General features: G+C 35.5%; 1 protein-coding gene across 30 annotated transcripts in view; it reads right to left on the bottom strand.

The window, feature by feature from the left end:
- The window catches only part of pHCl-1 (pH-sensitive chloride channel 1), a 358921-nt gene that overhangs the window by 39043 nt on the left and 303070 nt on the right, over nt 1-16808 (bottom strand). The gene's annotated exons all lie outside the window — the stretch shown is intronic.

The raw sequence follows: 16808 nt of genomic DNA, 5'->3' as shown, positions 1-16808 counted from the left end.
GTATTGCCTATCTTCGAACTAAAGCTATGACAATATATAACGAAGGCCAAATTTTTGGACCAAATCAGTTCGAGATATATCGTGCTCTCCAGTCACTACATATGGTGGCATAGGAGTTTTTTACATCTTTCGGGCTGTTTTCTCAAGAAAAATTTTACCGTCGTAATTGAAGAAGCAAGTGCAAGTTGTTTCAACAAAAATCAAAGTGATTCGAGAGCAGGTCTCGAACCCAGTCTACATCTGGTAGATAATTATTATTCTAATTTTTTGCACCTTTCATGCTATTTTCACAGGAAGTCCAAAACGGTTACTCAACAACACAAAACTTTACTCAAACGTTGAATGTGTTTTCAGCTTAAGGGTTACCAAGAAATCGCACGAGAAAAACGCCGTGTTAGTATTACCAAACGTCCTGCATAAAATAAAAATTGATTTTGAAATACGTTAAATTTTGGATGAATACTATGCCTAGTTTGTTGGAAATTAGACATCGTAAGGGAAACAACTGACCATTGCTTTTAAAACGCTGCTTCTCTTAGTACAGCTATAAGAACTTATAATATTGAAGAAAATAATATTACTATAACGGAAATATGATCTGAATATGTACAAGAATATAATAACTAAGGATTACACTGTTCAACACGACTTTTGTTTCATCCGTGTGTTTGTGTTTCTAACTGAAATTGGCGAGTTATTTTCGAATCCGGTCGCCGTTTTTCTCCATCAGCTCTCATGGTGCTCTTGAAGCAACTTTAAATGGAAGGTACTTACACTTGATAAGTTTTTGCGAATTCTGAAACTACAATGTTCATAGATGAGAAAAATCAAAAAACAAAAATCGCCGGAGCGCTTTTTAAACAAATCGCGATTCATGTTGACATTTTTAGGGGCTTTTTAGATTTTCACGATTTCGCTTGGAAACCGCAAAAAATTTTGTAGCTATGAAAATTCTCTACAAGATTGACCTTTATTATAATTTCGTAGGTATTACCGTTGGTGAGATATAGAAGTTCAAATTGGGGCAATGCATTGACTGTATCGCCTCCTTATAAAACAATATCATGACTGCAATTTCCCAACTTAAAGTTATATACATATCTCGAAAATAGTACAACCTAGGAAAAAATTACGAAACCCAATCTTGTAGAGAATTTTTGCAGCTAAAATATTATATCTAGTCCTATTTCGATAAGATTTACCGTTTTCAAGCAAATCGTGAAAACCTAACAAACAAGCTAAAAATGTGACCTGAACATCTATATGTCTCAAAAATGGCAAATCACAACGGTCAACCCTCTAGAGATTTTTTCTTGTTTTTGGACTTTTCTAAACTACGAACATTTCTGTTTCAAAATCCGCCAAAAACTTCCCAGGTGTAAGCAGTTTCCGCTTAGAGTTAGTTAAGGCGCACCATGTATGACACTGTTTTATAAGGTAGCGATACAGTTAATGTATTGTCCCAACTTGAACTCCTGTATCTCAATAACGGTAAAACCTACGAAATAAAAATAAAAAAATAAATAAAGGTTAATCTTGTACAGATTTTTTATGGCTACAGCACTTTCTTTAGCCCAATTTCGATAGGACTTGTGGTTTCCAAGCAAAATCGTGAAAACCTAAAAAACCCTATAAATGCGAACTTTGACCGCGATTTATTTAAAAAGCGATCCGGCGAAGCAAATGGACCCCTGTTTCTTCGGCAAAACAGACCGTGTGGCGACTATACGGCTTGAGAAATGTAGGACTGTTAATTCTGATTGGTACACTACAATTTGTTTGTCTGAGGTCGCCTGAGAAATTTGAAGACGAACAAGAAAAGACGAGTCATTCTGCATCATGGCAATAAAAACTCGACATCGATTCAAACCAGCGACTTCATTTGATTCCAGCATATCAAAAAAGAAAGAAGTGGTCAACGATTTTCATCGCCAGAAAATGCTGTTTAAGCGTTCAAAAACCATGTTTTGAGGTGTCTCAATCGGAATGGAAAAAGTGTTTGAACAATTGGTTTGAGTGCATGAAAAAGTGTATAAATCATGCCGGAGACTATTTTTGATAGTAAATATTCGCGTTTTCATTGGTGGGAAGATAGTTTTTGTGCAGCCCTCGTCTACATATATATATATATATATATATATATATATATATATATATATATATATATATACATATATATATATATATATATATATATATATATATATATCTATACACGCAGAAAAATTTATGTTAGAAATATGTTTGGATCCAAACAAATATATGTTTGGGACCGGTTGCAAACAAATATATGTTTGGATCCAAACATAATATGTTTGGGTCCAAACAAATATATGTTTGCAACATTTTGTAACATATCTCAATTTGATATGTTTGGGTAAAACATAATTTTTATGTTAGAACATTTTTTTCATGGGTGGAGAGAGGATGTTTGTCAACGAGAGTAATAACAGTGCTCTCGCGGCTGTGGAATGCTGCTTTATAATAAAGAGTTGTGTGTATTGTATAATAGAAGACGTAGAAGCGAAGAAGGGGGCTTTGGTGGCATGTATGCGTCAAACTCGTGTGTTTCTTGTTTTGTTGTTGTTAACCAACGAAGAAGAAAAGAAGAAATGACATGAATTATATTTTTTTCTTTCTTCAGTGTTTTAGTTGCCTTTGTAGAGTCAAGACGGTAAAGTGAGTGAATAAATCAGTGTTTTGTGTTTTCTTAAAGAAATTGTGCTCTTTAGTAAATTAAATGCCCAATACATTTTATAATTGAATCGGAAAGTTGAATGGAATTATTTTATTGGACAAAGAAGAAATCGCATTTAATATTGGTAATTACATACATACTTATGTATATTTGAAATATGGCATATCCATATTTATTTATTTCATTACATAATCATTTGATTCTAGATGCCGATTCCCCGCTGATGATTTCAAGTAAGAGGACAATTTGTTTTATTTCACAACTAAGGAGAAGCGTTCAACTACGTTTCTATATTTTTTTCCTTTTTAAAAGTGTGACTACAAATTATTTAAATCAGTTTTTCTTTTATTAAAGTGTGTTATGTATTTCTTTGGAATTTTGTATGTACCTATGTGTTTGTTGTTCTTTTGCCTTTTAATAAAAAAACCACAACATTTGTGTGTATACTATAGAGATAGCCAGTGAGCTCTTACTGAGAGCAAGTGAGCACACATTTTAAAGTGTTTTACATTGAATTTTACGCTCCCTTGCTCTCAGTAAGCGCCCACTGGTGCATGTGTTTGTTTTTTTTTGTGCCTTTTGGGTTTGTATTTTTTTGCACCCAAACATATAAAATGTTTGCACCCAAACATAAAATTGTTTCCACCCAAACATATCTTTGTTTGCACCCAAACATATATATATTTGCACCCAAACATAAATATCTTTGCACCCAAACATATATATGTTTGCACCCAAACATATATTTGTTTCCACCCAAACATATATATGTTTGCAGACCCAAACATATATTATGTTTGGGACTGTTGCAAACATATATATGTTTGCTGCAAAATATGTTTGGGACATATGTTAGAGAGGCCGATTTTTTTTTGCGTGTATATATAAAATTGAAATTTGTTTGTACGTTTGTTTGTTTGTTTGTTCGTTTGTTTGTGCCTTATAGACTCGAAAACCGCTGAACAGATCTTACTGAAATTTTTAGGGTACATTGCTACATGGCCTGGAATGAAAATAGGCTATATAATTTTTTGAAATTTCGCTTTGATCTGGAGATATAGCATCAAAACCGGAGGTACCTCCAAAAAATTTAGATTTTGTATGCAAATATCTTTAGAACTATTACAGATACAATCCCCAAATTTTGTATGTGTGACGGAATTTAATGTAGAAATAAATTTACCAAATTATATTTAAATCGGTTCAGATTTGGATATAGCTCCCATATACATATATTTTCAGCCGATTTCCTTATTTTATGCACCAAACACTCTATATATGTCCAATTTCGCTGAAATTTAGAATGTGTGATGGATATTGGCCTAGAAATATATGTGCCAAATTATATCGAAATCGGTTCAGATTTGGATATAGCTACCATACACATATATTTTCGGCCGACTTCCTTATTTTATACACCAAACACGATATATATTTCCAATTTCGCTGAAATTTAGAATGTGTGATTGATATTGGCCTAGAAATATACAGTGTTGGTCACCCAATTAGCACACCCCACTACCAACGTTTATTTTGCCTAAAAAGACCTTCAAAAGTAGTTGTATTTAATAAAGTATTTGTACTAATATATTCTCAGTAGTATGCTTAAAGAATTCAACGCAATACAGAAACTGAAACATAACTGTGATTTGAATAACCTCCAAAAATGTAAAAAATGTCCTAAATTCACTGGACATGTAATTAGCACACCTTAAAAGAATAACTAATATTGTGAATAGTTTCAATATTTTCGTCCATATTCAGTTTTAAATCCCTTTCGTTTGGGAATAAGTTCCAGTCTGCTAGTTATACTCTCCTCCAGTCTCCGAAATTTTAGTGTCAGAAGGGAATTATATGGGGTACACCTTGGGTCCCAAGGACTGATGGAAATGTCAGTTTTTTTAGTGTTTTTATCGATTTTTTCACATGTAGCAAACTCATTGAGGCAAGTAGTTCATAGAAACATCAAATAAAACATCATATTCTTGTTCATCTTTGTAAATTTGCGAATAATGGGATGTACCCACCAGCAGTGTGCATCTGTAAAGTCCGTTTGACACAAAAATTTTCATTAAAAAACTGTAATATGATGCGTTGAGCTATTGATTTTATAAATACTTATCCATCTGGACTGAATTTTACCGACATGTCGTGATGTATGTAACGATAAACCTATGTTCATCTCTATGGGACCTACACAAATTTTAATAATTTTCTAAACATAAGGCAAATGGGAGATAGTCTAGTGAGACCGCAAGATAATATGTTTCCCGGAGCTTAAAACGATTAAATTTAAAATCAATAATCCAGAAAACATTTATCTTGAATAGTATATGCCTACTTTCATGGATTTTAACCAATTTCAGCTAACCTCAAAATCCTTTATTGTTAGAAAGGGGTTATACCTTTAAACATACTCATGTGTACATGTTCACCTAGTGCTTAGTTGACAGTTTTGTAGTGATAGGTCCTTGGTGTTATTCAGACGTGTAATTTTGAATTACAAATGGCGTTATAAGTTGATCCTTCTTCACATATGAGTGCATTTTATTGATCTTCTTCCTATAAACCCCTCCCAAATCGAACATTTTCTTGAATGAATCATTGACCTTAAACACTTTTTGAAAAGTTTTTGCACTTTATATTTAAATTTCGGTAATCGGTTAACAATTCCAATAATTTCAGATCCAATTGTACATTTGTTTTTAAAGTTGTGGCGACTTTCTGACGTTTAATTGTACATTACGAAAAATGGTCCTCTATTGGGATATATTTTGAGATTCCGGGGTGATAAATTATTTTTTCTTTCAAAAAATGATTTATTCAATACGTTTTGAATATGAATTAACATCAATATAAATAATTTTTTGTATATTAACAGAATTTAATTAAAAAATCTTATGGTGTGCTAATTAAGTGTCCCCTTGATAATATGGGCGTCTTCACAAAACCTTTATTTTCAAAAAACCACTGATAAAACTATTCACTTATATCATTAAATCTGTTAAATACATTATAGAAAAGGATTTTGTGTACTAAAATATTTCAATTTGTCCTATCAAAACTCTTAGTTGACTGAAATCATTTTGCACCAAAGGGGTGTGCTAATTCTGTGACCAACACTGTATGTGCCGAATTATATCGAGATCGGTTCAGATTTGGATATAGCTCCCACATACATATATTTTCGGCCGATTTACTTTTTTTATGCACCAAACACTCTATATATGTCCAATTTCGCTGAAATTTAGAATGTGTGATGGATATTGGCCTAGAAATATATGTGCCAAATTATATCGAAATCGGTTCAGATTTGGATATAGCTACCATACACATATATTTTCGGCCGACTTCCTTATTTTATACACCAAACACGATATATATTTCCAATTTCGCTGAAATTTAAATCGTGTGATGGATATTGGCTTAGAAATATATGTGCCAATTTATATCGAAATCGGTTCAGATTTGGATATAGCTCCATATATACTTTCTGCCGATTTCATGTATTTGAGGCACCAAACACGGTATTTATATCCAATTTAAATAAAATTTTCAATGTGTGACTGAACTTGGCCTAGAAATACATGTGCCAAATTATATCGAAATCGGTTCAGATTTGGATGTAGCTCCCATATATATTTTCGGCCGATTTTCCGCATTTTATGCACCAAACACGCCATATATGTTCAAATTCACTGAAATTTGAAATGTGTTACAGAACTTGGTCTAGAAATAAATGTGCCAAATTATATCGAAATCGGTTCAGATTTGGATATAGCTCCCATGTATATTTTCGGCCGATTTTCTATATATGTCCAATTTCGCTGAAATTTAGAATGTGTGATGGATATTGGCCTAGAAATATATGTGCCAAATTATATCGAAATCGGTTCAGATTTGGGTATAGCTACCATACACATATATTTTCGGCCGACTTCCTTATTTTATACACCAAACACGCTATACATTTCATTGCAATTTGGAATGTGAGACGGGATTTGGTGTAAAAATAAATGTGCAAAATAATATCGAGATCTGTTCAGATCGGAATATGTTTATGTTACGTATGTCCAATTTCAATGAAATTTTGAAGATACTTAGAAGTCATCATTATATACACAAGTACTTATAGTTGAGAAGGAATTGACCAAGGCTACAGCTTTAAATATTATATCTTTGAGAGACTTCTTAAGAATAATGTTTTAATATGGTATAACTAAATCATTATTTGAGTAAAAATTATGAATACGCGTGGGAGTTGTCCTAAGAGTAATTTAAGATATCACAAAATGTTAATATGTATATGACCTGGAAATAGTAAGTCCCTATCCTCAAACCTAAGGTTCTTAAACCTGGTTCTATTCTTAATTTTATTCACTCCAAACCCAATCTGTACAAATAAAGAGAAATTAATACTGTAAGAGTATATATCTACCGTAGGAATACTTATAGTCGAAAAGGCTCCAAAACAGCCCTGAATGGGTATAGAACGCCTTCATATCTCCTATATTTATATGTTAAAATATTAAAAAAGCATTCCATTATATTTTATCTAAGTCGGGGTAGCAAAACGCACCGGGTTCAGCTAGTATATATATATATAGAAGTCATATAAGGGATCGTGTAAAAATTGCGTATTTTGAGTAATTAAAGCAGTGGAAGTCATAGGATCTTCATATTGCATTCCGTATATGCTTAGTTTGTTTGTAAGTTTGGAAAAATCGATTTTTTTTCGGTCATTTTGAAGTACAGGTAACATAGAATCAAGTCGATTGGAACAAAGTTTGCTGAGATACAAGCATTGGCAGGGATAAATTTCTTGTGTTTTTATGCAAAATAAAAACTTTAAACGCGGTTTTCTTGAAATAGCATTTTCAGTACTTTTACCACTTATTAATTAAAGTCCACATAATTGATATTTTTCGATACTTGTGGCTCATGTATCCAGTGATTTCAGAATTCAGTTCACAATTCCTTCCCCTTTTGCACTCCTTCTGCTTATTCTTATATGGCTGCAAGGATCCGCCTTCATAGCTGATGAAAATTTTATCTGATTGTTTACAAATCAGTTTCTTAGAGCGCGCCAGAGAGTATGAAACTTTGTAAGCTTGATATAAGGATTTCTTTAGAATGGCTTCTTCTATATCTGCCATATTAACATCATTTTGTGGAATATTGATTGTTTATCTTTCAAACCTATTGAACTCCTTCCAGTTCGTTCTTTTGGGATTGCCGAAATATTCAATTGGCGTTGATTTTTCAGATATACTGAAAAGTATCCAATTGTGATCTTAGAAAGACTTCTTATCGGATACTGCCCAAATATTTATTTCGATTGACGACTCACCTTTCTCGTAAGTTTCTGTACTGCGCCATAAGGCAAGTCTTGAGTTGGAAAATTTGGTATTCGTTTTAGGGGATGTAGATACCAAGGAACGGTCCTGACCGGTTTTAACATGGCAAAGCCCAGGATTTATCTTGGTCCCTCTTTCATCTCAAGTGGACACTGACCTCCCCGTGGTGTCACCTGGGGAACTGCCTTTAACACCCGTTAAAGGTAGTGAGCTAACATGTGCCGCGCGTTCACCCATAAGAACGTTAAAAACTTGGGTTTGGGCGTCGGGTTAGTAACCCTCCCCTAGAAAAAAACTGCCTACTATGAAAAAACGAAAGAAAAGAAAAACAAACCCCTCTAAAGTTGACGAACCCCGCAAACGTTTTAAGGACCATGATCTGCGAATCTGCACCTGGAATGTTCGCACTCTTTATAGAGAAGGTGCAGTCTTCGCATTGGCAGACGTACTTGAAAAGTACAAGGCCGATATTACTGCCATACAGGAAATACGATGGATTGGGAAAGGCGGTGGATTTGGTTGTGGATTCGTAGTTAGTAGGAGACTAAAACATCTGGTATCCAGCTTCACCCCAGTGAATGAAAGACTTGCTGCAATCCGAATAAAAGCTAAATTCTTCAACATCAGCTTTATTTGCGCTCATGCTCCCACTGAAGAAAAGGACGAACAGACCAAAGATATATTTTACGAGCGCTTAGGAGAAACATATGACCGTTGCCCTGCCCATGACATTAAAATCATTCTAGGCGATTTTAATGCCAAAATTGGAAAGGAGAATATCTTTGGCCCAACAGTCGGGAAATTCAGTCTCCACAGTGAAACATCTGACAATGGTATGAGGCTGATAGACTTTGCAGCTGCAAAAAACATGGTAGTTAGCAGTACCAGATTTAATCATCTCGATATTCATAAGGGCACCTGGCTGTCCCCAGATCAAAGAACAAGTAATCAAATTGATCATGTTGTGATAGATGGAAGACATTCATCCAGCGTGTTGGATGTACGATCGTTCCGTTGCGCAAACATTGATTCGGACCACTATCTTGTTGCAGCAAAGGTACGTACCCGTCTAAACGTTGCAAATAAAGCACGAACAGACACAACGCGGAAGTTGGACATCGATAGGCTGCAAACACAACAGATAGCCACAGCATATTCCACTCAACTAGCCCAATTGCTTAACGCGAGCATTCCTTGTCCCAATAACATAACAACACAATGGCAAAATATTGCCCACTCCATGCAAACAGCCGCAAAATCCATACTTGGATTCCAGAGACCTCCACAAAGGAATTCATGGTATGACCAGGAGTGTCGTGCTGCTACCGAAGATAAAAATGCGGCATATAGAGCTACTTTACAATCAGTAGCAACGCGTAGCGCACGAGAGAGATATCGGGAGAAAAGGAGAGAAGAGAAACGTCTTTTCCGCAAGAAAAAGAGAGAAATGGAAAAGCGGGAGTGTGAAAAAATCGAGATGTACAGGAGCCAGAATGAAGTCCGAAAATTCTACCAAAGAGTGAAACATCAAACAGATGGCTTTGGTACAGGCACATCCTCCTGTAGAGACCAGCAAGGTAATCTGGTAACAGATACAGATAGCGTGCTCAGGATATGGAAGGAACATTTCTCCAATCTGCTGGTATCCAATAGTGGCGAAGACGATGATACCGCAGATCCAATCCCAGAAGATGGTATAGAATGTATACCACCCGGCCAAGATGAGGTAAAGACAGCAATAAATCGGCTGAAGAATAATAAGGCAGCAGGGGCCGATGGCTTACCAGCCGAGCTGTTCAAAACCGGAAGCGACACGCTTATAAGGTGTATTCATCAGCTAGTTAGCACCATCTGGCAGGAAGAACGAGTACCCGACGATTGGAACCTGAGTATCCTGTGCCCCGTCCACAAGAAGGGAGATAAGACTGTATGCTCCAACTATAGGGGCATAAGTCTACTCCCTATTGCCTATAAGATAGTGTCAGGGATACTGTGCGAACGAATAAAGCCTATGGTCAACGAGATAATTGGACCATACCAATGTGGCTTTAGACCTGGCAAGTCCACCATTGACCAGATATTTACCCTGCGGCAAATCCTAGAGAAGACCCAAGAGATGCAGATCGACACATTTCACCTTTTTGTCGATTATAAAGCAGCATTCGACAGTCCCCTCCGATCAAAGGTATTCCATGCAATGTCTGAATTTGGTATTCCCGCAAAGCTCATCCGGCTTTGTAAGATGACTCTAACTGATACTAGGTCCTCAGTTAAAATTGGAAAGAACCTCTCCGAAGAATTTGTACCAAAAGAGGTTTCAGACAAGGAGACAGCCTTTCGTGTGACCTATTCAACATTTTGCTGGAAAAGGTAATACGAGATGCAAATGTCAAAAGAAATGGCACAATTTACACCAATAGCCACATGTTACTTGCCTATGCTGATGACATAGACATCATGGGACGATCAGTAAAGGAAGTAAAGATGGACAGTGGGTAAATACCCAATGGGTAAATACCCGGTAAATTGAATAAATTGGGTAAATACCGGGTAAATACCCATTTGTGGTTATTTATTTGGGTATTTACTATATTGAATCGCTAATACAACATCTTAGACCCTATTTCTGGGTTTAGGTTATGAAATCGATTCAAAGTGGATAGTTTTACAATACTTTAAACAAGTGGGTAAATATTTGGATAAATACCCGAGTATTTACCCAAGTGTTGGGTAAAAACTCATTAACTGAGGGACCACTTGACGTAGGCTGACAAAATTTGGCTCGAATCTTTCTTATGTCAAAAGAACTTTTGGTACTGAACATGGGGTCTCTGGGTCCATGTTTTGATATAGCCCCCATATAACCGTACCTCCCGATTTAAGGTATTTTTTGTATATTTGCCTCATTGTACAATCATAGTGGCTGAAATTTGGCACAGTGAGTTCTTGATATGTTGAAAATATCCTTGCAAAAATTTGTCAACATAGATCCACGTTTTCTAATAGCCCCCATATAAGGGTACCCCGATTTCGAGTATTTACCCAAATGTTGGGTAGAAACTCATTAACTGCCGAACCATTTGACGTAGGATGACAAAATTTGGCTCAAATCTTACTTATATCAAGAGAATATCTAGCATTGAAAATGGGGTCTCTGGGTCCATGTTTTGATATAGCCCCCATATAACCGTACCTCCCGATTTAAGGTATTTTTTGTATATTTGCCTCATTGTACAATCATAGCGGCTGAAATTTGGCATAGTGAGTTCTCAATATGTAGAAAATATCCTTACAAAAAATTTTCAACATAGGTCCACGTTTTCTAATAGCCCCCATATAAGGGTACCCCGATTTCGAGTATTTACCCAAATGTTGGGTAAAAACTCTTTAACTGCCGAACCATTTGACGTAGGCTGACAAAATTTGGCTCAAATCTTTCTTATGTCAAAAGAACTTCTGGTACTGAACATGGGGTCTCTGGGTCCATGTTTTGATATAGCCCCCATATAACCGTACCTCCCGATTAAAGGTATTTTTTGTATATTTGCCTCATTGTACAATCATATTGGCTGAAATTTGGCATAGTGAGTTCTTAATATGTAGAAAATATCCTTGCAAAAATTTGTCAACATAGGTCCACGTTTTCTAATAGCCCCCATATAAGGGTACTAAGGGTTTCTGAAATCGGGAGGTAAGGTTATATGGGAGCTATATCAATCCGTGGACCCAGAGACCTTATTTTCATATGTTACATAAGTAACATTTCAGCCAAATTTCGTCAGCCTACGTCAAGTGGTTCGGCAGTTAAAGAGTTTTTAGCCATGGTTTGGGTAAATACTCGAAATCGGTGTACCCGTATATGGGGGCTATAAGAAAGCGTAGACCTACCTTGACAAATTTATGCAAGAATATATAGTACTCTTTGAGGACTAACTGTGCCAAATAACAGTCAATTTGGTTGTAAAATGTGGCTAATAGATGAAAAATACCTTAAATAGGGAGGTACGGTTATATGGGGGCTATACCAAAACATGGACCCAGGGACTCCATTTTCAATACCTTCAATACTATTGATATAATAACGTTTTGAGCCAAATTTCGTCAGCCTACGTCAAGTGGTTCGGCAGTTAAAGAGTTTTTACCCAACATTTGGGTAAATACCCGAAATCGGGGTACCCTTATATGGGGGCTATTAGAAAACGTGGACCTATGTTGACAAATTTTTGCAAGGATATTTTCTACATATTGAGAACTCACTGCGCCAAATTTCAGCCACTATGATTGTACAATGAAGCAAATAGACAAAAATACCTTAAATCGAGAGGTACGTTTATATGGGGGCTATATCAAAACATGGACCCAGAGACCCCATGTTCAGTAGCAGAAGTTCTTTTGACATAAGAAAGATTTATGCCTAGTTTTGTTAGCCTACGTAAAGTGGTTCGGCAGTTAAAGAGTTTTTACCCAACATTGGGTAAATACTCAAAATCGGGGTACCCTTATATGGGGGCTATTAGAAAACGTGCACTTATGTTGACAAATTTTTGCAAGGTTATTTTCAACATATTGTGAACTCACTGTGCCAAATTTCAGCCGCTATGATTGTACAATGAGGCAAATATACAAAAAATACCTTAAATCGGGAGGTACGGTTATATGGGGGATATATCAAAACATGGACCCAAAGAACCCATGTTCAGTACAAGAAGTTCTTTTGACATTAGAAAGATTTGAGCCAAATTTTGTCAGCTTACGTCAAATGGTTCGGCAGTTAATGAGTTTTTACCCAACATTTGGGTAAATACTCGAAATCGGGGTACCCTTATATGGGGGCTATTAGAAAACGTGGACCTATGTTGACAAATTTTTGCAAGGATATTTTCTACATATTGCGAACTCACTGTGCCAAATTTCAGCCACTATGATTGTACAATGAGGCAAATAGACAAAAAATACCTTAAATCGGGAGGTACGGATATATGGGGGATATATCAAAACATGGACCCAGAGACCCCATGTTCAGTACCAGAAGTTCTTTTGACATAAGAAAGATTTGAGCCAAATTTTGTCAGCCTACGTCAAGTAGTTCGGCAGTTAATGAGTTTTTACCCAACACTTGGGTAAATAATCGGGTATTTACCCAAGTATTTACCCACTTGTTTAAAGTATTGTAAAACTATCCATTTTGAATCGATTTCATAACCTAAACCCAGAAATAGGGTCTAAGATTTTGTATTAGCGATTCAATATAGTAAATACCCAAATAAATACCCACAAATGGGTATTTACCCGGTATTTACCCACCGTGTGGGTATTTACCGGGTAAATACCCGGTAAAAACCATCTCTAAAAGGAAGTAACTGATACCTTTAGGAAGGTCGAAGCAGAATCTGCGAAGGTGGGTCTGGCGGTAAACGGCGAAAAGACCAAATTGATGGTGTCGACGCGCAAAGTGTCCATAGAGCTCGGACCAACCGTAGAAGTTGGTACCTACAATTTTGAGGTAGTTAAAGACTTCGTCTACCTCGGCACTGCCATAAACACAACAAACAACATCAGTTGTGAAATAAGAAGAAGAATTGTATTGGCCAACAGATGCTACTATGGATTAAGTAAGCAATTTAAAAACAAAGCCACATCTCGTCAAACAAAAATAACACTATACAAAACGCTGATACTACCCGTGCTAATGTATGGCTCCGAAGCATGGGTACTTGCGCAAGCAGATAAGGCAGTGCTTGGTGTGTTTGAGAGGAAAATTCTTCGAAAGATCTACGGGCCGATTTGCGTTGACGGTGAATATCGACGTCGTATGAACCACGAGCTATATAAGCTATACAAAGACATGCATATAGTTAAACGTATCGAGATGCAACTATTGCGTTGGCTAGGCCATATCATGAGAATGAGCGATGATGAACCCGCTAAAAAGGCGTATGAATACATGCCACATGGCGGTGCACGCAGAATCGGCAGGCCTAAGCTTCGATGGAGCACACAAGTGGATGAAGAAATGGAAAGGCGCGGTATTCCAAAAAGTCAATCGAAAAACAGAGAGGAATGGAGATCTTTTCTTAGTTCGGTTTATGGAACAAATGTTCTGTAATGGGCCATCTAAGTAAGTAAGTAAGTAAGTAAGTTTAGCTACAAAACTTTTTTTCAGAAATTTCTAAATGTAGGTCCGCGTTTTAATATAACCCCGTACATAAGGTATCCCCTGATTTTACGTATTTTTAAGATTTTGTCGCATTATCGTACCAAAATGGCTAAAGCCTGGTATTTAGTTTTTGTTGCAGAGAATGGTCGCTTTGATGTAGCTCCTATAGAGCGGTATCTCCCGATTTTAGGTACTTTGAAGATTTTAGCAGCATTATTCAATCGAAATTACATTGGGGTATAAAACATTCCTGCGAAGAATTGCCGGTATAGGTCCACGTTTTCATATAGCCGCCGAAGATCTTATATAGTCTCCCGATTTTAGGAATTTTGAAGGTTTTTGACGAATTAACCTTCCGAAATAGCTGAAAATTTTTATTTAGTCTTCGTCGCTTTTATACCCTAATGAGTTATACGACGAAAATGTACCTCATCGAAATAAGCGTTTTAGACCCGAAATACGTTTGGACGAAATCCGTTTCAGACAATTTGGGATTACCCTCCCAAATTGTCTGAAATATAAGTTATTTTTGGCCCAAAAGTTTGTAACACTTCGAATCGATCTGGATATGTGCCACACTACAGGTCGCAAAGTTTGGCTGTTGATGGGAGTCCCAGAGGGGAAGAAGACTATTCATTTTGGTGATAATAGAATAATATTCATTCAACATTTTATTCCAAAATGAATATCTCCGTTTCTATGCTTTTGGTATACCCCTTATACCAAAAGCAAGACCTGGTAATTTTGATGGAATCGTCACGAAATTTTGGTGGTTAATGGAGGTCCAGAGTGGTACAAGCCTATTGTTATTTTTATTTTAATGACAAATAGCTTTGCTTCTATTTGGTGTAAAACATTCAAAAAGCTAATCAGAAAGACCAGTAAAACTTTTAATCAGTAACAAGTTGGGATGTCGAACGGGACATGTTTTCAAAAATCCCGGGATTCGGGATATCCAAATTCCTAAACCCGGGTTTTCGGGACAATTTCGGGACTGCGGGATTTGTCGCGACTTGCCATCATTTTTTATTTTAAATTAAAAAAATTAAATGTTGGTAGAAAATCTACACAATTATTACGAACAACTTAAAATAATAGCGTAGAAAATTAAAATATCAAAAATATTCATCCTAAAAATATTAAAAATATATGTAGCGAATTGGATGAAGCCACAAGGGTTTCCGCTTCCGAGTGGTATTTTCAATGTCCAGAATTGGTTGATGCATCGGATCACTTTTCGTTAACGCTTAGAGGACATATCACAGTTGTGTTCCCTTTAATTGATTTTCTGGTAAACAATATTTTTTATTACTCTTCATAAGCTTCCTTTAAGGAATTAAACCCCATTTAAAGTAACTTAAAAAACTGGGGACTCTAAAGAAGTCAATCGCGGGATTCGGGATTTGAGTAATCCCGAAAAATCCCGGGTTTTCTGGATTTCGGGATCGCTATACCTAGTACCAAGCAGATTGCCTATAGTAGTCAAATATGAAATTAGTTATTATTATTTTTTTTTGGTTAGGTTAAATCATTTGGTATGGAAGCCAGGGTGGCTGATAACTGTGTTTATATTCAACGTATATTCTTTACCCGAAACAGAGGGTACATATTTCACTTTTTTATCTTTCACTAACGATTAAATATTTCAATTCCCGATTTTTTGACTCTATACTTTAAGTTTGTTCAATTTTTTTCAATAAATAAACTAAACTAATATATTAGCACTTGCAATCTTTTAACATACATTTCAAATGCAAACTACTATTTAAATACTATACATATACGAACCTACACTACATATATACATACAATGTTTATATAGACCTAACTATAGAGAGATTATGTGGAGTATATTTACACAATTTGAAATTCACCTATGAATATTTTAATTAACAGAACAGAATTTAAACAAATATATAAAAATTAGATATTTCAAAAATAGTTCTGTTTATTACTCAAAATTATATATTGTGGACAGGGAACTAAGGGGTTTGGTATACACACATTAACACATTATTGAGAAGAGATGGAAATTTATGCTTTTGTAATTTAATGTTAAGGTTAAATTAATGTTTGGGAATTGGTTTAACATTTAGCTTTATTATTATTGGATTCGATTCACGTTGGTTAAAGTATTGCAAAACAATAATAAATATTATGTTGTTTTTTTTTTTGTTGCAGGACACAAAAGGATAGAGAAAAAGTATTTTTTAACACACATACCAAGGAAAACAAAACAATTCATAAAAAATAAATGAAAAGTTCGTAATGCATTTATTACTTGAAAATTTTGAAATTAATAGCAAAATGAAAAAATGAAATAATCAAAACCTAAACTTATTTGAGAAAGAGGTGTCAAGGTGATCAGATAATCATGAATACATTTATATCGATTAAGTAAATAGTAGATAAGAGATATGGTTACACACATAACTTCATATTAAAATACAAAATGCAAAACAGAAAACCTAATAAAATTTAAATGAAAATATTTTGTTTCAAGAAATAGAAACGAAGACGTCAATAAAATAATGTCAATGATTTGAGTCTGTTTGAATTCTTTAATGACTGAGGATCCACATTTTGTATGATTACG

This window comes from Musca autumnalis, unplaced genomic scaffold, assembly GCF_047663935.1.
Source record: "Musca autumnalis isolate F117 unplaced genomic scaffold, ASM4766393v1 scaffold_4, whole genome shotgun sequence".
NCBI lineage: Eukaryota > Metazoa > Arthropoda > Insecta > Diptera > Muscidae > Musca > Musca autumnalis.
This window is presented reverse-complemented; position numbering and strand designations above follow the sequence as displayed.